Below are 23,969 nucleotides of genomic sequence, written 5' to 3' on the forward strand. Positions count from 1 at the left end.
ACAAACCCACACACAGACACGTATGTCTTCCCAATGTTAAAAGCTTGCATAAAGTTGAACTTTCTTCATACTTTCCTATGTTTAAAAAGAGGACCCTCATTACTGCAAAGCATGTACAAAATAAGTAAAATAATTGAACCAGGATAAATTTCCTTAAAACTTTATGCTCCATTTCTTGAAATGAGCACTCAACTTATTTTTTTTTTGAGCTATCTTATATTCTACATTTTGTTTTGATTTAACCATTGAGATAAAAAGTTCAAACCTCAGTTCTTTCTCCTGAAATTTACCTGAGTAAATGTAAAATTTCAAATACAAAAATAGAACATGAATAATACAAGAGTCATGTTTACTTCCCGTATGTACACCAAACAAATAATTGAATTTTGAGAATACTAATTCCCGGGGAATGTCAGAATTAGTATATATTTCATGTATCAAATTTTCCCAGAGAGGGACTATTTTATTACAGTTGCAAAATTAATGATCCAATGTTTCAGGTTCTTCTGAGCAAAAATAACAATTGGGGGAATCTCGTTTCCTTATTTTGAACAAAAGAGCATTGAATCTAATAGCATTGTGAAAAATCTTAAAATAAAACAATTTTAGTTGAGCTTCTATTGTACATCTAAAGTTATCCCTGTGTATTATGGACCAGTCTATCTCTTTAGGCTGGTGCCCAAAAAGCTCCTCCCACTTACTCTCCCTCTTAGTATTGGAAGTACAATACTTTTTTGTAGCATATCATACGCATGTTTAGGATGTTTCTTTTGAATCAATAAATTATTAAAGTACACACACAAAGAAAATTCACGAAAGTGATGATTATAGACAAATTATATATGGATGGAAAGGTCTTGTATTTTTAGACACAAATATGTCACTAAAATCTTATAGATGTCGTGGAAATGCAAGAAATGAAATTATTAGAGACCCTTCTTAGCCCCCCAGACCGACAATCGCGCACTAGAAAACAGTAAAGAATAATGACGTCACACAATCAACGAGCTCATCATCCCTCTGTGCATCACCTTACTGACCTGTTTAATATCTTCCGAACTTACCGTTTTCTTCATGTAATGTGGTATCCGTCTTCTGTTTTCGACAACTTCAGACCAAAAGTGAACCAGAACTGTGTTACTTTGCCCGTTTTTAATAAATTGGGAACTGCAAAGACCGATTTTGTCGACTGGACAGGCGTCGTTGTGTTGCTCCAGTCAGTGACTGAGAGAGTGAGTGAGTCAGTTAGTGTTTAATGAAAAACTCCAAGCTGTAGCGGGCCATTCACTACTTGCCGCTTGTGCACTGCAGGGCAGCCGATGCTGCACGTTTCGCTGTTTGATCCATCCACAAAAGGCATCATACCTTAAAGTCAAGGTAAGCATGTTTGGAAATTGTACTTGTTCTGGCGTCTGACTGACGATGCATTCAGGTCAGATGACAGATACAGATCTAATATAATTTTAGAATCATACATTATTTCATGCTGTACTACCATCCATGAGGCATGACTACGTAAAGTCTTCTTTTTTTATGTTTTTGCGGCAGATTTTTTCTTCAGTCAGATTTCTAAATAAACTGGCAAGGTAATGGCTTGGCTTGGTTAGACTGAAAAATCTGCCGTTTCAGAGGAATGTTTAATTAAGCTATTTTTATTCTTCTTTGAATTAGGATGTCATGAAGCCAGACAAAATTTCAGCACTGCAGTGGTACGTGGTTACCCTGATTCCTGACCGAAATTAGAGTCTGGTGTTTCTTTCAACAATGAAGATAAATGCAGGGACCTGGGAACGATTTTTTCAGTGGGGGTGCTGAAATCTCTCCTCAAAGGTGGGGGGAGGAGGGACACAATTGAATTTTCCATAATTACACACACACCTCTAAGGGCACCACACACACCCTCACACACACATATATATATACAGACATATATATGACAGTCACTTCTTTCTTCTTATAAAAGAACATAGATATATAATTAGATAACTCGAGCGCGAAGCGCGAGCTATTTTCTCTTTTTTTTTGGGGGGGGGGGAATTTCATGTATTTTGTTCTGAAAAATTGTACATTTTGAGCGATGTTTGTGGTCCTGAACAAGATGTATATGTAACAAATAATAATTGCGAATGTGACCAGTGCGAGCAGATATTTTTTGTATACGCTCTGGTCTGATCGAAAGGGAAGTGTTATAAGGACAGTTTGCAGTTACCCATTAAGACGATACATATATCAACAATCAAATAATGCGAGCGCGAAGCGCGAGCTGAAAAATTTGACATTCCGACCTAAATACTGGACATTCTAAGCACTTTTCGCAATCATGAACAGGATAGGTATATAACTATACAATTGATGCGAGCGCGAAGCGCGAGCGGCAACAAAATTGAGATTTCAGACAAAAAAACGAGACATTCTAAGCACTTTTCTAATAATGAAGAGGATAGGTACATAACTATACAATTGATGCAAGCGCGAAGCGCGAGGGGAAATAGAAATGAGATTTCAGACCTAAAAACGGGACATATTAAGCACTTTTGTAATTATGAACAGGATAGGTATATAACTATAAACAATTGATGCGAGCGCGAAGCGCGAGCGGAAATAAAAATGAGATTTCAGACCTAAAAACAAGACATCTTAAGCACTTTTCTAATCATGACTAACAGGATAGGTATATAACTATACAATCGATGCGAGCGCAAAGCGCGAGCGGAAACAAATTTGAGATTTCAGACCTATAATTTTATTGGGACATTCTATTCATGTTTTGTAAATCAAGAAAATGATGGGTAATTTGATATATTATTACATTAATAATGTGAGCGCGAATCGCGAGCAGAAAATTTTTGATATTCTGATCTGAAACTCCACACTGAAGGTAATATGGTTTGAACAGATAAAGATAAATCAGACGAACATAAGAATAAAGATTTGATCAAAATCCTACAAGGAATATCAAAGTTATTGTATTTTAAAGATTAGCATTATTCCGGTGAAACAGTTTTAAGCTTGTCTTCATTAATATTCAATGAGCAAACTGATGATGTCATATCCCCACTTGTTCATTTGTATTTTATTATATAAAATTAGGTTTATTTGATATTTTCCCTTCAAGAACCAAAAACAGTTGAATTGACAACTGATTTAGTCTATTAGATATTCTTTGCTGCAACTTATTTCATTATAAGGGAGACATATCATTCACACTGGTATGAAAAAATGAAACAATTTTGATTCCATGTAATAACACAAGAAACAGGATAGTGGGGATGTGACATCTTCAACCCACATGGGCGGAAATCCCAGAGGGGACAGGGGTACGTGTCCCCCTACCAAAAATAGTAGGGGGACACAATATAAAATGTCCCCCTACTATTTTTGGTCTTTCATTGTGAAAAATTCATCACTTCACAATCGAAATAATACCTTTTGGACTAAATGACCTTACATTTTGGGTGAAAATTTTTTTTCTTCTTTTTTTTGCTTGTCAAATTTTCCAGGCCCTGGTCCCCCTACCTTTGGGGACAGATTTCCACACAAGTCAACCCACCTATTAAATAATCATGACGACATGCATATCACCATTTTCATAAAATATTGCTTATCTTTAGAACTAAATAACTTAACTATATGTTATCAGACTTTCATAAAATTGTATTTGATATAAATATTTTCAGCCCGGAGTAGCCCCAAAACAAGCTGCGTATCTGAATAAACATGCGTGCGCGTGTTTAAAGTTAGACCTAGTATCCAGTCTGGGCATTGTTAATACATTTTGTTATTATAAAAATCAATAATGCGAGCGCGAAGCGCGGGCAGAAAATATTTGATCTGAAAATATTCCGATCTGAAAAAGGGTGAATTTAAACACTATTTTAAGTACTGTGTCGGAAAATTCTGAAGGGGGGGGGGTCTAAAAACGTCGTTCTTTTTCATTACATTTCTGTCATTTATCAACTTACCACTAGATTTCCAGGAAGTGCTGCCTATGGAAAATAACACATGCAGCACCCCCAAATTTTGGTGGTGCTTCACCCCTAGCACCCCCGCTTCCCAGGGCCATGGGGCAGGGCGAAAAAGACTGTGAAATTTGATTTCTATTGTCTGACTTGTAATTGTTAATACAAAACATGGGCGGCCGGGCGCGCGCACACTTGATTCGACATAAAACCTGGAAGTATTTTGTCCAACCCAAAGAGATATACATCTCTATGGTCCAACCACACCCATGTCCCTCCCTGCTATCGAGTAGTGTGTAATCACGTATCGCGCTCGACCACGTCTGTATCGGAGTGCCGAGCTTGATTGAGTCGCGTTATAGGAGGGATGTTACTGGAATATGTGAAAGACTATGTAAATGATTTGTGATTGTCGGATGTGAGAATTATGTACATTATAACTTATATAAACAAATACAAATGGAACCTGATTTCGTGGGGGTGCTGCCTATGGAAAATAATACACGCAGCACCCCTAGGAAAATTTCTGGGGGTGCTTCAGCACCCCCGCTTCCCAGGTCCCTGGATAAATGCACTCTTTGTAATGACCCGGAGAGCACAGCTCAGGTGATGGTCGTGTAGGCTTTACTCCGCTTCACTACGCTACACCTATACCCGGATAGAGTACGTGTAGTGTAGCGGCAGTGAAGTGGAGTGGAGCTTACACGAACATCACTTGAGGTAGAACACTGGTGCTCTGAGTGGAACTTTTCAGTCTAAACCTACTATTATTTGTCGTCGACCGGGAATTATATGCCACTGCATCGACTTATTCCTGTATCAGATGATGATGATAATCTCTGCACCAAAACTAGAATATAAACTGATTAAACTCAAACTAAAAATGTCTGGAAGGCTTCCTACTAGTGTACATACTTCCTACCGTAGCCTGTAGTATATTTATTAACCAATTTGTTCAACAATATTGTGGCTGTTGCAGACAGTATTTCTTGTAGTCCTTCTTAATCATCAACATAATAAAATTCATATATACTTTGATTTGATAATTTAGACTATTTCTCTTTTTTCTCTTTCTCTTCCACATACAGATCTGCACTCTTGTTGACTCTGGTGTCTGCTTACTACTTCAATCTGGGAGATTCTGATATGGACATTTGGCCATTTTTTCTTCACTCTGCTTTCCTGGAGCTACGGTTTGCAAGTATTGGACTGATAATGATACAACAGGAAATTTATCTTTATTGATCTTGGAAACATCAATTTAGAGCAGTTTTGGAGAGGACTACAATATTGAATTGGACAGGAATACTGCTTGTCAAAAATAAGAACACACAATTTAAAACGAAAAAACAATTATAATGTAACTAGGGCATTTTGTGAGAAATTTACTACTCAATCACATGTCCCAAATCAAGGGTAAGTCCTTTGATTAAACACAAACATTTAGTTGAATTGCACGTGCAACTCGACCTTATTACGCTTGAATTTGAATTTGAGACTTACGCTTTGAACATAAGTTTCTTGCAATGCCCCATAGTTATATTTTGTTAGCAACTCTGTATCAGTTCTATAACATGATGATTGCTGAAAGTTAAGTGTATATATCGTCACAAATCCCATTTTTTTTCTCGAAAGGTATAATTTATCTGTCCTTTTAAACGATATTTGAATATGGGTACGCCTTTTATATGTTTTCCATGATATTCATTGCATGTATGAACAAGAGTGAAATATTTATTGTGAAGCACTGTGAATGCTGTTTGCAGTTGTGTGATGGTTCATCATGTTTGTTATAAGACAGTAAGCCTGGTGGATGTAAAAAAGTGGCCTGGATGAAAGGGAATTGAACATGTGTCTAATTACTGGTTTGCATATTTTAACACAATTTTGTTTCTGGATAAATATCGCTATGCATTTCATGTGAAGAGTAAAGGAGAAGTCCACCCAACAAAAATTCATTTGAATTTAAAGAAAAATAATAAAATATTGCAGAAAATTTCATAAAAACTTTGATTCAAATTTAAATAATAAAATGCCAAAAAAATTTAAATGAATGTGATGTGACATAATCAACTCTATTTTGCATATCATTGTTTTGTGTATATAACTGTTTTTATTAAAAAGAACACACAAAACAGGGCAATTACTCTATTCAAATAATTTTTTGTTGATGTGGACTTGATTTTTAATTCATCCTCTACCCCTCCCTTCCCTGCCTAAATAAGTGTAGAATTTAATCAAGAACTTGAAAATCAAAAGCAGCAATTAAGAAGTAAGATTTAATAAATGCATGTCTGAATAGAATCTCACATGAAAGAAAGAGAAAAAAGAGCTGGGTAGGAATATAATAATAAAAAAAATCCCCGTTTCAGAGGTTCGAACCAGGGTCCCCGCACTCATCAAAACAATGGCATTACAGATTTGGCCACAGACCGTTTGCCTTTCATTTCAGGGTTTTGAATGATATATGAGACTAAGTCCATTCGCCGCTGTTGCCTCATAATGCTTCGGCAATTCAACTGCAATTCCAATCATTTCGCGATGGATATTGCCGTGGTTTTTGTGGTTCCTTGACTTTGCTATGTAATGAAATTTCATAATTTTTGTTCTTTGTGAAGAAGAATGTCTATGCTTTTTATTGATTATAATATCAATGTGACGCAAGTGTGATTTCTAAGTGAAAATATGCTTTGTTTATTCACATATATTTCTTGAATTTTTTTTATTTGTTTCTAAACTAAATATCGGTTACCAAAATATGTTAAATGCGCATTTAATTTTACTGTTCAGAAAATTCAAACTTTTTTCTATATAATAAGACCAATCTTGTGAGGAATAAACAATTCTAAGAGCAAAACACGCTGATTGGAAAGATCGTCTTCAATGGGCTGCTGTCAGCTCAGCTGCTCTTGGTGTGAAGTCACTCGGCTAGAGCTCGGCGGAGGACCGTTGAAGGCAGAAATATGCCATGAAAAAAGTCATTTTTGAGAGCTGATTTCTGCAAACTCTAATCACTATTTTAAAAAGTAATATATCTGATTAGTAATACTTCCCCTTTACAATGATGACCACAAAAGTTAATTATAAAATACTTTTGATTCTTCGGGTGTGTACTTTAACAACCTTCCTAAAATATCTTCATCTGTGTGCATAGCATCATCAAACCAGCTAAGATAGATTCCGTTCATGCCTGTCTTTCTTGCTTTATTTAAACCCATTTCTAAGCGCTCATGTCTTAAAAATTACAATGAGGGGAAAAACATACTTCAAGGTTAATTTCGATGGTAAGATTATTTGTTCGGTCTTGTATGCCTTGAATCTACGGGCATTTCTACGTCGATTGATGCATCGTCGAGTATCTTCCGGTGCCACACGTACTCCTATAAGCCTGTTCACGGTTGTAAACTGCGCACGAGCAGAAAGAGGTCATTGGAGACAACCATGAAGGTGGCTTTTAAATTCACTGACATAGGCATTTGTGATTTGATGATTATTCATGTATTCCTTTCAAAATATTTATCACATCCAAGCTGAAGAGTATTAAAATAAATAGAGCCTTCATAATCACTGGTATTTGACAGTAGCCTAAACAATAGTCAAATGTGCCAAAGGCAGACAATAAAACAGATGTCCAAACTTTATCCCTGATGTACTAGTATTCTAGTCACCTGGTCTATACAATGCCTTTTGTTCTTAGAATTTGAATACTCTACCGGTAAAGCTTACGCAACATCTACATTTGATATTGATAGTGCTTATCCTAATGAAAAATCACAAAGGTCATTGGAGAAAAGTTGATCATGAGCTAACCGTGAACTGGCTTATTTGTGTAAGTTGAAGGCGAGTGTAATGCTTGAGCTCCGAGCTAGCGCACTCAGCTCATTCACACAGTACAGGCCTCAGCTCCGGACCGTTTCGGAAAAAAACACTTGAATTAACGCATTTAACATGTTTGAAGAGATAGATCTAGACCTAACTTTCGTTGATTATGATCTGTAAATTTTATTTATACTAATATTACCCATTGGATCCGAATGAAGCCCGGGGGGCCACTTACATTGACGAGTGGATACCATGCGCGACCAACAAAACACGTAAAAAGGATGTCTTTTTCAAGATAGGGCACGTTACGTACGTAACGTGATAAGGGTGTCAAAAACACAAAAATAATGAAAAAAAGGGTATCTATTTCGCTCGGAAAGTTACGTGTTTAGGGTCAAATTTGCGGGGATGATAAAACAAAATTAAAATGTTTTATAAAGGATGTCATTTTTGCCCCAACACTTTAGAGTCCGATTTGCACGAGGTGTGGAAGGTTGGGTCGTACTAAACCAAATGATGTGTATTAAAAGGTAAAACCAACGACCGAAGGACCCCTGACAAAATATTCCTGTACTTGTTTAGGGGTTCATTTTAAGGGAATACTTTCCAAGAGTATCGCTTTGTTTCCAATACTTGTTAAGGGTAGGGTTTCACACGCCAATACGTGTTAAGGGGTGCATTTTCAGAATATGGAAAATACGTGTTTAGTGTGCTTTTTGAGACCCCATGGTCGCGCATGGTATCCACTCGTCAATGGAAGTGCCCCCCCCCCCGGGAATGAAGGCGTTTTAATTTGCATTCGATCAACTTTCTCTATCTGATTTAGGGCTGATTTACGGGCGGCCTGCGCCTGTAAGTGTGAAAGTGCCGTGACGGACCACCCTGCTGTGAGGGGATTAGCGGTGCCGTGCATGGGGCAAAGCGTTCGAGAGAGTCAGTCCTCCTTCTGTAATAGCTCTATAATTTATCTAACTGCACAAAGACCTGGGCTAGCTGCACTCAAACACATTAAATATTTTTTAAAGCATTAAAAGCAATAAGTAACCCCTATCCCAGAACACTTTCTTGACAACTTTTCTACGGGTTCAAAGTTCTTAAAATGTGTACATTTACAATTTATACAATTTACAAATGGCTATTTTATGTTTATGTTTGATCACCAGTTGCCTCGTCCCATATTCAACAAATATCTTAAAATGACTGAAAATGGCCATTTATATTTAAAGACAATCTAGTCAATTTGTTTTTGTTAAACTATGAGTCTTCTAGAAAATGTGTAAAATATGTTGGAGTTATGTTATTGAACAAAATGCCTAAATAAATAAAAAGATGTCTATCCCTTGCCTCTGTCAAAAACAGTTATGAAAATACCTTACTAACGCCAGGAAATTGCCTCATCTTCTTTCTCTTTTTCTTCGATGATTATTATGATTATATTATGGTTTCGGCAGCCCAGCCTTAGAAAGGCCATTGACCTATGCTCACTCTCCCATATTCACATTTATTCTCTCTTGTTATGTATTTCAATTTTTGTGTCGTTATTTTTATGCAGCGTTTTGAGTGTTTTGCAGTGTTTTGGTTACCGGCAGATGATAGAATTATCATCCCTTTGGCAAATATCCGAATGCTTTGTTTTCAACAAGCAGTTTAAATACTCATAAATGGTTATTTTAATTTCCTCCATTGAATTCAATTAATCAAACATTACAATTAAACGGCCATACTGAACTGAAATTATACTCATCAGTGTCAACTTACCTGATTGAACCGAAGGGACGTCTACGACAAAGATAAACACAGATACATGTAATTGTCAAATTCTTTATCAAAATAGGCTTTTCGTGTTACACAAATAAACTATATATATATATAAATGTATATATATATATATATATATATATATATCTATATATTATGCTAAAGATTATGCCTAACCAACCCCTCAAAACACAAAATCATAATGGTTAGTTGCGTGCATTTGAGTGTCCGAAAGTCCACACACACAGCTTCAACACAGGGAACGGTGGTTTTCATGAACGTATTATTGCAGAAATCCGGGCATATCTTTATAACTATTAATAATCTCACACCAGATTGATAATAGTGTAAACAAATTATCTTATTCCATTAATTTGATGTAAATATTATTACGATTATTTCACTATTTACGTCTTGCTGTTCATTTGAAAGTGTCCATGTTCACAACTCTTGCTATAGCAAACGGTCTGAAGACCATATTTTCGAGATACGGGCACCTTTGTTTATCCCACTAAAAAAGGTCGAGATTGATTGTCATCTCAATGCTAAAAAGATTACCTACAGTTTGATGTATAATACTTTATGACTAGTATAATGGTTACATCTCATTTTTCTCTCAAACTTTGAAATCGAGCAGGCAGAACGCGGCATATTTCTGTATACAACGTCACGTGGCTAACGTATGATAGTTTCCTTTCCTAGACCCTTTTCATTTGAAACAATTAATACAGTCCTAACAAACTTAACAATGTTCTTGTACTATAAAGCTTTGCCTACTGATATTAATAATATAGCTACAGTTTGAAGAAGCAAATATCGAGTACGAAATTGATTTTGATTTGCAATAGGGTCTGCGTAAGTATACTATATGCTAGCAGGCTAGGATCGTCTGCTACGTAAACCAAATGAGCGAACATGACCGAAACTAACCATTATGTGGAGGAAATCACTTCAGAATGTCAGACCACCTAATATGCAATGCGTATTTTCATTGCAAGTCCTACATGTCGAGGAAATAAATGAGCACGATATTCCAATGGCTTTATAGAACAAACTTCAAAATAGAACTAAGCATATTTTTATGGGTAAAAACTCAAATGTTACCTGTTAAGTTCATGGTAATCAGGATCTCCTTTGTTGTGCTTTGTTCCAAAATAAAAGTGACAATCATCTGGTCATCCCTTGCGTTACTGGTATCCACTTTGAACATCACTCTATGGTCTGTCAAATGGCGTACATCGCTTTTTTCGATAGTCTACAAAATATGGGAAATACAAAAAAAGTGAACGACGTTTTTGGCGACCCAAGGCCTTGCATTCTCAATCGTTAAAAGAGCCAAGTTACAAATTGCTACCGAACTACTCCAAGGGACCCATCAAACATACGAACGAGGTGGATTAGGCAACTTTACTGCAGTTGAGTCGTTTGTGTTTAAATACATTGACATAAAATTACTTCCACACGGTTCACCTGTTGAACAAGAGTACTCCAGGGTGACCAGAATTGGCAGTCGAAATACGGGAAACTGTTATGCCTATGGTGTAATAAGCCCGTGACCGAGCAAACTTTTTGACATTCATAGAGATGATAGGTATGTCGATCATTAATAAATCGACCCAAGAAGAGGACAAATCGTGAGCCCATTTTTTTAATATCAAGATCTTCAAAATTTATATTTTAAGCAGTTCTTGTGATCATAAACACTGTGCATAATATCTTAACAATCAATACGAGCCGAAAGCGTCAGCAGAAACTATGCGTATACATGTATAACTGAACGGTGAACCGGCAAATGCTCCGCCGATTTTTGCTTCATCGACATTTGCTCCGCCGATATTTTCTATGCCGACAATTGCTCCGTCGCTATTTGCTCCACCATTATTTGTTCCACCAACAATTATTTCGCCGATAAATGATCAACCGACAATTGCTCCGGGACAATTGCTCCGCCGACATTTGCTCCGCAAAATGCGACAATTCACCAACATTTGACATGTTTGATCCGCATAATGCGTCAATCGCTCCACCGACATGACCAATTAGATTTGGACCTGGAACATCATTGTTATTTATCAAAGGGGTACTCCGGGCTAACTTGTTTATATCAATTTAATATGGAGTAGATTAAGGCAAGATTTAAAAAGTTTCTTAAAAATAAAACAAAACGAATCTGAACGAAATAATTCTTTGATTTCTTTTTTTTTAAATTACAAATAAAGACAAAAAAAAGAAGAAAAACAATATTTTCTAATCTAAACAATTAAAGGTTAAATTTAGTTTGGATTCAAGCAATCTTGAACGTACAGCTTTTGTAATACGCTGTTTAATATTTTATACAACGCTGTAGTACATATTAAACAACCATGCTCGATTTATTGAAAATTTGAAATGTTGCAACTTTGTTATTTCGGATTTTAAACACTTTTTAATATTGTTAAAGAAGAGAACTTTCAAGTCAATATATTGAAGTATGTTGTAAATATTATATAAACAAAATCAAATAGCGTTTCTATTGTGTAAATATTCATTATTCTTGAACTCAAAATAAACTAAAATCAAATTAACATTTCTATTTTTGATGAACTATAAAACAAAACAACATTATTACTGTTACAACAGGCCTTAAAATTGTTGCAAGTCGAGATTTTCTCCAAGGTAAATTGAGGATAATGCCTTGAATTTAATAAAACACAGGGAAATATCAATTTAAGGACGTTCAACAGTTAAAATGAAGTCCATGTCATTTTCACAAAATTTAGCAAAGAGTTACTTTGGTATCTATGCATTATGAAAATGCAAAAAAATAATATAGGTTCATGCGCTTATTTTTTTTCGACGGGACTTCATAGTCGCCGCATTTGAATGATGTGCAATCTTGCGCAATCAAGATAATTATGCCTCTCTCAGACCTCACGAATTCACCAAATGAGTTTAAATCTTTACACAGTGGATACCGCATCAAATTTTCAAGATATATAACAAATTGTATACCAAAGTAAGAGAAAGTTTATTAAATGGTAAAACTATATCTATTTGGAGACAGCAGCGTCCTCATTTGGCAAGAATGGTGCAAAAACTCGGAAAAAACAAATCTTCAAAGACGTGAATCTACTCAAATATTAAAAAAGTATTTTGTAAGCTGCACTTTTTTCGAAATCCATATCATTTTCATCAAATTTGGCAAAACTGTAGCGGAATGTATAAGGAAGATGTAGGGAAGTTAAAACTATAGGGTCCATGTGCTCGTTTTTTAACTAGGCACACAGCTAAACAAGCCATATACAGAGCGGAAGTGCTCTGTATTCATGGTATTCTAACCCCTGTGGAAATAATTGTTGGCAGGGGCCGGGTGCTGCAATCGTTCATAAACTCTTTCGTCGTCGCATTGGGATGGCCTAGCGCTGGCCTGGTGCTGATAAGAACAGCACCAAAATATGCTATTTCAGCCCACGCCAATCATAAACTTTAAAAAATACGACTTAGACTTGGACTGGTCCGGACCAGCGAGCGACTGAACGGGGTATAAATTAACTAAACTTAACAATGGGACATTCGTAAGTAAATTGTCATAATCATATATAAATGAGATCTATTCATGCGAAAGTTACCATTGGTGTCTCTCCTTTGGTGCTTTCCGGACAACAAATCTTCAGACTGCCAGAACTCCACTTAAAGAAGAATTGCTCTCCTTTGAGGGGAGCTATATAACCACGCGCGTCCTGGGGAAAAAAAAGTGTTTGATTTATTATTTTTTGGTGCGTGTGCGTATTTTCATTTTCTTTAAAACAGATAACGGCTATTAAAGCACATCCAATTCCCACATGGTCTTAAATTTACAAAAGTGAAAGAAAGAAATAATTACATTCGGTAAAATTTATGAAAACATTTAATAAAGGTCGAACTGTATATGCATGCTTATATTGTTATCTAATTTATGCATTTAGGGCTGATAGTTTTTTTTTATAACATTTAGCAATAAAGATTTGTTGATACCAAGATGAATAGCCTTCTTTTACGCGTTATTACTATATTGTAACAGAGACAGATTTTAGTCTAATCTCTAAAAAATGTAACATGGAGAAAAAAATATATGTCATAAAAAACTTTTTTTTTAGTTACAGAGACATTAAAACATGATGTATACATCTAAGCAGCAATGGAAATGCTCACCTGAGATTTGAACTCAAGTCAGGGCCCTGGAAAATATTTTTTTTCAGTGGGAGTGCTGACATGGGCTAAAATCTCTCCTCAAATGTTGGGGGGGGGGCACAATTCAGTTCTCAAAATAATTTTATATACACACACACATGCAAGGACACTCTCCACACACACACCCCACATATGTGTGTGTGTGTACATGAGAGTCACTTCTTAGCTTTATTCTTACAAAGGAACATAGATATTTAATTAATTGTGCGAGCGCGAAGCACAAGCTACACATTTTGGAAATTTATTGCATTTTGTTCTGAAAATTGAACATTTTGAGCAATGTTTGTAATCCTGAACAAGCATGCAAGTATGCAACAAATAATTATTGAGAGCGCGATTAGCGCGAGTAGATACTTTTAATATTCGTTCTGGCCTTATCGAAATGAGACCTGTTCATGAATTTTGCAGTTACCAATGAATTCCATACATATTTCAACATTCGAATAATGCGAGCTCGAAGCACGAGCAGAAAATGTTGACCTTCTGACCTAAACATTGGACATTATGAGCACTTTTTTGTAATCATGGACCGGAAAGGTATGTAACGACTTATTATAAACACTCGCATCGCGGGTGGGTTCGTAATCACTCGGGTTTCGGATTTTGGGCGATTTTTTTTTTATTTCGGTGAAATTTTTTTTCTAACGGTGTCTTCAATGGGACAAACACGCTGGGAAAATAAAATAAAATTGAAATGCGAGCTTCGTTTTACGCCGGCAAGTGCCTTATATAAAATGTACTCGACTAATGTTTTAACACAACAAACAAGCAAATTAGCCATGTGGCTCAACTAACTTAGAATAGATCCGGACTTCTACTGTGTCCTATACGAGGGCTCCGAGTCGGAACTTGCCATATCTGCGACATCGATATTACATCGCATCATTCATAATATGCGGATATGCCTGCACGCAATGGCCCCAAGGCGGAACCCGACCGCGGTCGGACACGACGTGCATTGGTAGCATGGAGCAAGCTAACGTGAGTCGAGCCGAGGTAGATCCAACATACGTTATACAGTGCCAGTCAGTCCGCAGCCCGTCCGAAAGTATTTTATTCAGCGGTATGCATAGCCATCCGTGGTGTAATGCATATACGTAATGATCTGTGAATACGATCTTTCCGATCGGCGTTTTAAAATGTTGCTCTTAGAATTGTCAATTTCTCATAAAATTTGTCTAATGTTTTAGATGAAAGGGCCATATCGTGTTTTAAGTAACTGGAGACCTAAACAATGCCTCACCTAAAATTCTTTCTCTCTCTGTCTCTCCTACCTTCCGAAATTAAAACACTCCCTCGGACACAGTTTAGACGCAGGACAAATAATGCTCTGACAACCAATCTAACTTCTCATCAGCATCAGTAAAAATGTGAATGGGCCTTTAAATTAATACTAAAACTGATCTAAAATTGAACTTAAATCGATTTTGAAATCGATTTTAAAATAAATTTTAAAATCGTTAATTTTACCTGTCCTAATTATTCCATCAACCCCTCTGTTCACTCCTCTTCAAACCCACTCTGCCACTTTTAGACAGTTATAATTCTAAAATCGTATCTTAAATTGATTTTAAAAGCTCAAAATTTTTTTAAGACAGTTGGCTAGCCACGCACCTTGTCAATCCCTATTATTTTCTCCTAAAAAACATTACAATTCCATAGACGGAGCCCTAAAGGAGGACTAAATAATAAGGATTGACAAGGCGATATCGTGGCTAGCCAACTGTCTTAGAAATGTTTGAGCTTTTAAAACCAATTTGAAATACGATTTTACAATCGATTGTAAAATTGATTTCAAATCGATTTTATAATCAATTTGATATTCATAATCAACTGAATTGTTCCATCAACCCCTCTTTTCCCTTCAAAACCACTCTGCCACTTTCAGACAGTTGGCTAGCAACGATATCGCCTTGTCAATCCTTATTATTTAGTCCTCCTTTACGGCGCCGTCTATGGGATTTTAATGTTTTTTAATACAGGGAGAGCCCTAAAGGAGGAGTAAGTAATATGGATTGAAAGGCGATATCGTGGCTAGCCAACTGTCTTAAATTTACGTTTGAGCTTTTAAAATCGATTTAAAATACGATTTTTTAATCGATTTTAAAATTATAACTGTCTAAAAGTGGCAGAGTGGTTTTGAAGAGGACTCAGAGTAATGTTGTAAATCGGATAAAAAGTCAGATCGAAAATCGGATCGGCAGTTAAGCTTCTAAAATCGAAATTCGAATCGGCGATGTTTAAAAACAAAGGAATAGATCAAAATTTTGTTCGCGGTCGCGCGCATCTTCCTGACAAAGTCACAAAGACGAATGCATTGGAATGGAAGTCGCCAACATGTGCGATCGTTTGGAAAATGTTTTAAAGGGGTATTGAGGTGTTTTTAAATAAACAGACTGATTTTTAATAGAAAGATAAACGAAAGACGCATCTTCCGAGAAAAGTCGCAAAGGAAAATAAAATCAAAATAAATCTCATAGATTACAGGTTAATGAAAGATCGGCGGGACATCTTTTATAAGCATTTTTAGGGTGCTAGCGATTTAGAATTATTGGAATGATCTCTTGATCTCGTACGACGCATCATCTTAAAGTCGCAAGTGCAATCAAAATGTATAGAAGTCGCAAGCACGCGCGATGATTCGGAACATGTTATTAAAATGCTTTGGGGAGCTAGCGTTTTCAAATCAATTTATTACTATTTTGAGAAATGAACTTTTGATATCCAAGAAAAAAATATAAAAGAAGCATCTCCCGATGAAGTTGCAAAGACAAATCTTGAACGATGTAAGAGAGTAACGTTATGAACTCCGTCAGTAGTACGATCTGTAAAAGTTCACGGTGGGGTCCGCTATCACCACGAGGTTGAAGAGAAGTTGTATATCATCATAAAGGAGGTAAGAGAGTAGCGCAGTGATGTCCGTCGGTAATACGACCTTTCAAAGTTCACGGCGGCGTCCGCTATCAACACGAGGTTGAAGAGAAGATATCTATCCTCGTAAACATCGCCAGAGATACATGTAATACCGCGTCTTTCTCCTTGATTAATGCGACCTCTAAATAGCTAGCACCTCAAAAAAAAGCTTGAAATATGTTTTGAACGATCACGCACTGTATCTAGATCTACGCCGATTTTTTCCTTCAAGGGGCGTGATCAAAGATCGGCGGTGATCGCCGATTGTGGTAAAATCGGGAGCCGATTTTAAAATCGGTTAATTAGAACAGTACAAATACGATTTTCAAAATCAATTTTAAATCGATCTAAGATCAATTTTAGATCAGTTTTAGTATTATTCTTAAAAGCTCATTCACATTTTTACTGATGCTGACGAGAAGTTAGTTCGATTGTCAGAGCATTATTTGTCCTGCGTCTAAATAACTGTGTCCGATCGAGGGACTGTTTTGATTTCGGAAAGGTAGGAGAGACAGACAGAGAGAAAGACTGATCCCGTTCAGCTCAACGTATACGTTTCGCGCGCGAGCACAAAGAAGATTAATCAAGCACATCACCTAATGCAATGTATCGAAAATTTAGGTAGGTAATTTTTTAGGTCTCCAGTTACTTAAAACACGATATGGCCATTTTATCTATAAGATAATACACATTTTATGAGAAATGGACACTAATTAAGAGCAACATATTAAAACGCCTATCGGAAAGATCGTCCTCTTTGCATGCTGAATTCAACTTTTGGGGAATAATAATTACAATTGTTTCCATGATATTTTCTTTGAATCAAGATTTCCATTATGAACAATTGATACTGATGATTATTATATAGATGGTGTCCAAGAACTTTTGTCATTTATTAACTTCTCTAATATGAAGTTAGGGGAGAAAACTAATTATTACGATTGTTGAATTTAATTGTACGAATGTGCAAAATTGCAACATCAGCGTGCAGCCGTCTGTTTCGAGGAGTGTTTTAAAAATTGTATTTCTCTCGTACACAGACGGCTCGCTATCGTGCAGCCACCATCAGGGGGCTAACAATGCAAAATCACCCAGACGGGGCTCATCGATATTTGTCTTTATTTCATAAAAATATATGAAAAGAACTGTACCAAAATACAGATTATTATTCCGTTTTGTCCTAAAATGCACAAAAAACGGGGAAAAATAAACTTAAAAGGGGAAAAACAGTGACTAATTACTTCGGCTGTCGCACAGCTTCACTTCCCTGTTTTATTGGAACTTAATATATAAACATAAGGCCATTGAGTCCCTGTACAGATCGAGCTAGAACTTTGGTCTCTGTATTGGTGAGTGGAGCCAACGGAGTTCAGCGGAACAACGAACATAACAGAGACCGAAGCTTTTGGTCTATAATTACGTATATACAGTGCGTCCCACAAAAAACGAAACCGAGATTTATCGATGATTTATCATAATAATCACAGATACAATAGACAAATAGACAATACAATAGACAAATGACCTACCATTGTAAAGCTTAAACAATTTGAAGAGGGTATACCAAATAGTCATTGGGCGGGCTGTAGGCCTATCTGGGTTTCAAAAGGGAAACCACATTTTTAAAAAGTTGGCAATATCTGCTCTTTAATTTCATACCTAAATTACAGAAAATGGACAAGAAATAAAGTTCTGGTTATTTGAAATAAGGCTTGAATTTCAATAATTTCATAAAATGAAGAGGTTCTACAAGCTAGCGTTCAAACTCACTTGACACTCCGTTTTATTGACGATCAGCCATGCAATAAGTCTTTTGTTAACCTTGCGATAGCTTCTGTGGGAAACCAGTGAAAACACGTTCATGTAATGAAATTATGGAAATACAAGCATTGATTCGAGAGAACATAACTTTTTTACTTCTTGACCATTTTGTTGTGATTAAGGTATCAAATAAAAGAGCAGATATTGATCTTTTTAGGCATGTGACTTTCTTTTTGAAATTCAGATACCCCCGCCAAATGAGTTTTTTGTATCCTTTCTTCAAACTGATTTTGCTCGCTCATGCGAGAATGAGGAATAATCTTAGTAATATCAGATGAAAGAGGAGATTCTGAGCTTTACATTGGTAGGTCATTTGTCTATTTTATTTATTATTAAGTTATGATAAATCATCGCTTAATCTCGGTTTCGTTTTTTCTGGGACGCACTGTATATATGCATAAAACCACGGATGGCTGGCTATGCATACCGCTGAATAAAATACTTTTGGACGGGCTGCGGACTGACTGGCACTGTATAACGTACGTTGGATCTACCTCGGCTCGACGTTAGCTTGTTCCATGCTACCGATGCACGTCGTGTCCGACCGCGGCCGGGTCCCGCCTTGGGGCCATTGCGTGCAGACATATCCGCATATATGAATGATGCGATGTAATATTGATGTGGCAGATATGGCAAGTTCCGACTCGGAGCCCTCGTATAGGACACAGTAGAAGTCCGGATCTATTATAAGTTAGTTGAGCCACATGGCTAATTTGCTTGTTTGTTGTGTTAAAACAGTAGTCGATTACATTTTATTTAAGGCACTTGCCGGCGTAAAACGAGGCTCGCATTTCATTTTTATTTTATTTTCCCAGCGTGTTTGTCCCATTGAAGACACCGTTATAAAAAAAAATCGCACCGAAATAAAACAAAAAATCCAAAACCCGAGTGATTACGAACCCACCCGCGACGCGAGCGTTTATAATAAGCCTATGTAACTATTCATATTGAGATTTCAGACCTTAAAACGGGACATTCTAAGCACTTTTCTTATTAACAGGATATGTATTATACCTTAAAATCGACGCGAACGCGAAGCGCGAGCGGAGACAAAATTGATATTTCAGACCTCAAAACGGAACACTCTATTCATGTTTTGTAAATCACGAATAGAATGGGCTATTGGGTATCTTCCTACATTAATAATTTGACCGCGAAGCGTGAGCCTAATTAAGCACGTTTAAATACAAAAACAAGATGCGTATCGGAAATATTTAGATTTTTACCTAGAATCTGGGCATTTTGAATACATTATTTAATTATGAAAATCAGTAATTCGAGTTCGAAGCGCGAGCTGAAAATATTTGATATTCCGATCTGAAAACGGATGAATTTAAACACTATTTCAAGCACTGTGTAGGAAAATTCTGAACTGGGGGGGGGGGGGGGGGGCTACAAGCGTCGTTCATTTTCATTACATTTCTGTCATTCATCATACCTACTATATTTCAAGGGGGTGCTGCTTATGAAAAATAACTCACGCATCACCCCTTCCCCCAGCACCCAGCTTCCCAGGGCCATGCCTCAAGTCAGGACACTTAAAGTCACCTGACCAGAAGTCATGTTCGTGTTTTTTTTTTCGATGTCGGAGAGTACTATATACCTTCTCGTCGAAAGTAATTACGGTAGGGGAGGGTAGTCGCGTATTAGAACAGCCACTTCGTGCCTACTATACGAGTTGTGTAAGGAGGGGAAAAAATGTATATTGCATTTGGTAATTGAAGGCGGGGGAGAGATCGAGGAGGGGACACACAAACACAAAAGTACCCTTATTTTCTATCGGTATATATATCATTGGCGTGCATAATTATATACATACAGTCATACATGCGCACATCGTCTCAGTAGATGATGAATAGGCATATACATAGAAAAAAAAACGATAGCTGTTGAAAGTGTAGTTTTATGCTAGGACAAAATAAATATTTTTAAATAATGAAATAACAAAATGCTTTGTGTTGTTTTCCCTTTTTGTTGACCAAATTTTCATGAATGTGATAATGGTTTTAGGCCCTTTACATAATATACGCTGATTCAGACATCTTATTAAGTGCACAGACAGGCCTACTACTTTTGGGGCTTGGGAGTGATGTCCTTCTCCTCCAAGTCTCTCATTTTTTAATGTTCTTTTTCGGTGAAAATTTCTGGTGTATTTATCAAGTTAAAAAAATGCATGGTGAAGAAGACATTGTAGATATTGAAAATGAAATTGTACTTTAAAGGTGATTTAAAACAAAGTAGGCCTCGTTGTCCCTGTATCAGAATAAGCATACATGTATATATCCCCTCACACATAATTATGTTACTACGCAGATTCAGCCAATATTGGAAAAAATACATGAGGCGTGTAATCTAAACGCTTCATATAATCCACTGCAAGTCATGACATAGTATTTTATGGTGACTAGAGGTTATTGTTATTGTATTTCCGTTACTTCAAGTTGAAATGGCACATATAGATTTACATGATTAGATAACATATTGCCTTATCTCATTTGTTTCGTATGTTTCTTTTATTTTTTTGGTTTAGGGGAAGGGTAGTGAGTAATGACAATTAACAAGTAATGGCATGGTTCTGAAAGGTCACTTGAAGTCATTGTTGCTCATGTTATATCCTTAAAGTTGTGATGGCCATGGATGCTATGGCTAACGTTTGGGGTTTCAACGAGGCGTGTGATTATATTCCTTCATAAAATCAATACATGTTCTCGTAGAATGACTTGTGACTTAGAATGACTTTGTTTTGTGTTAAGATGGGGTCTTTTTTCCAGACCCGGTTGTTTCAAAAATTATAATATAAGTCCAAAGTCTTTTTCCAGACCCGGTTGTTTCAAAAACTATAATATAAGTCCAAACTAAGAAACGATGATATTCCAGTGGAATAAAAATGAGAATCAAGCTTAGTCTTTTCTCCAGACCCAGTTAATTAAGATTGGTGGAATAAATGTATTTGTTGTTGTTTTAACTTATATGGCGCATATTGTGAATATATGCGCTAAGAGTAAATTGAGAATCGAGTGTAGTCTTTTCTCCAGACCTGGTTACTTAAAACTAAAAACTAAAACCCTTTACCCACAAATGTTTTAAATTTGAAGGGATTTTTGGCGAATCTGATCTAAACTAAAACCCTATAGTAATGCGTTCATAGAGCGCAACGTTACAGTCTTTTTTCTCCAGTCCCGGTTATATAAAACATTTAAACAATCTTCCAAATAAAGATCCCAAAATTAATTCTTCTCAATGTTGAATAACATAGAAGTTCAGTGTAGTCTTTCATCCAGACCCAAATATTTCAAATAGCAAATAAAAAATGATAAATAATAATAATAAAAAAACAAAGCCCCACGATCTTATTAATGTTGACCTAAATGTAAATATAGCATAGTCTTTCCTCCAGACCCAGTTATAAAAAGATCATTAAAAAAACAAAACAACAACAACTACCAAAACAGACCCCGCAATATTTTCAACATTGAATAGCATTGATATATGGTGTAGTCTTCATTCCAGCCCCGGTTATTTCGAAATAGCAAATCATAAAGAACAATATTAACAAAGACCCCACAATCTTATTGATGCTGAATAACTTGGAAATATAGCGTAGTCTTTCTTCAAGACCCGGTTATTTTGAAATAACAAATCATAAAAAAGATATACAATAATAAATCAAAGACCCCACAATCTTAATGATGATGAATAACATGGAAATATAGCGTAGTCTTCCCTCCATACCTACTTATTTAAAAATTACAAATCATTTTTTAAAGAGTCAAAAAGTAACAAAGACCCCCACTTTCTTATTATTGGTTATATTACATGGAAATATAGCGTAGTCTTTCATCCAGACCTAGATCTTTCGAATAACAAATGATGAATAATAATAATAAATTAATAATAATAATAAAAACAAACAAAGTCCCGCGATCCTATTTATGTTGAATATCATGGAAATATAGCGTAGTCTTTCTTCCAGACACAGATATAAAAATCATTAAAAACACAACAACAACAAAACAAAGATCCTGCAATCTAATCAACATTGAATAGCATGGAAATATTGTGTGGTCTTTGTTCCAGACCCAGTTATTTCAAAATAGGAAATTTTAAGAAACAATAAAAACAAATAAACATTATTAACAAATAACCCACAATATAATTGATGTGGAATAACGTTGTTGTTGTTGTTGTTATCTTGGGTTTTAAGGCGCATATCATTCAGATATGAATATTTACCTCTATGATTAATTTGTCGTTTTTGTGGTATGTGTTATCACAAGCTTTTTATAGTTTGGAAGATGCTGAAGTAAAAGTTTTAAGATTAATGCTTAATTTGTATTTTTAAGATAGCTGGGTGTGGGGTAAAGAGATCACTCTTAACCCAAGCATTTTAACTAGGTTTAATTTTGAAGATTGGTCTCAGCTTTGATTTTTTTTTCAATATTTGCTTATCTTTAAATAACCGGGTCTAGACGAAAGACTAAGCATAATGCCCGTATTATTCCACAAGAATAAGAATATGAAAAAGTCTTATGTTTTTAAGATTGTTTAAATCATTTTTTTAATGGCTCGGTCTGGAATAAAGACAACGCTCTAAACACGTGCTTTTCTGCATGGTCTTAATGTGGTGGATTGTTGGTTCTTAGATTCGTTGTTGGGGGTTGGGTTTAATTGCTTTTTCATTCTTGAAATAACTGTGTCTGGAGGAAAGTCTACAATCGATCTTCATGTTATTCCACAGTAATTGGATTATTAAGTATTCGTTTTAGAATATTTGTAAAAACTTTTTTTTTCAAATAATAACCAAGTCTGGAGAAAGGATGTTTGCTTTACCCATGCATTATTACCATTTTTTGTAGGGGTCTTAGTATTATTTAAAAAAAACTGGGTGTGGGGTAAAGACATATTTTTTTACTTGGTGTAATTTTTGAAGATTGGTCGTAGAATTGAAGTTTTTTTATTCATTTTTTAAATAACCGGGTCTGGAGGAAAGAACACGTTTTAAAACTCGTGTTATTCCACAAGAATAAGAATATGATAGGGTCTTACGTTAGAAGAATTTTTTGTATTTTTTTTATGATTAGGTCTGGAATAAATACAACGCTCAAAACCTCTTTTTAAAACAGGTTCTTAGGTTAAAGGATTGTTTGGTCTTAGATTTTGAGTATTTTTATTATTACTATTAGCGTTATTAAAAAAAATTACTGGGTCTGGCTGAAAGACTACGCTATATGTCCATGTTATCCGCGTTAATAAGATTATGGACTCTTTATACTGTTTTTGTTGTTGTTTTATCGTTATTTATAATTTTGGAATAACAGGGTTTGGAGAAGAGACTAATCGCGATTTTCATTTTTATTCCACCGCAATATCATTACAGTATCTTAGTTTGGACTTATATTAATATGATAGGGTCTTACGTTAGAAGATTTTTTTTGTAATTTTTTTTATGATTCGGTCTGGAATAAAGACAACGCTCAAAACCTCTTT

The 23,969-nt window shown here is 35.8% G+C and overlaps 1 long non-coding RNA gene across 1 annotated transcript; it reads right to left on the reverse strand.

Annotated features, from left to right (window-relative positions):
- Window positions 1-9,539: 9,539 nt before the first annotated feature.
- Window positions 9,540-13,254, reverse strand: LOC135154409 (uncharacterized). Its single transcript, XR_010293804.1, has 3 exons — window positions 13,148-13,254; window positions 10,644-10,794; window positions 9,540-9,560 (listed from the first exon to the last, which is right to left on the reverse strand). It is a non-coding gene; the product is annotated as an uncharacterized LOC135154409 (long non-coding RNA).
- Between the last annotated feature and the right edge of the window lie 10,715 nt (window positions 13,255-23,969).

This window comes from Lytechinus pictus, chromosome 6 (genome assembly GCF_037042905.1).
Source record: "Lytechinus pictus isolate F3 Inbred chromosome 6, Lp3.0, whole genome shotgun sequence".
In the NCBI taxonomy this organism is placed as follows: domain Eukaryota; kingdom Metazoa; phylum Echinodermata; class Echinoidea; order Temnopleuroida; family Toxopneustidae; genus Lytechinus; species Lytechinus pictus.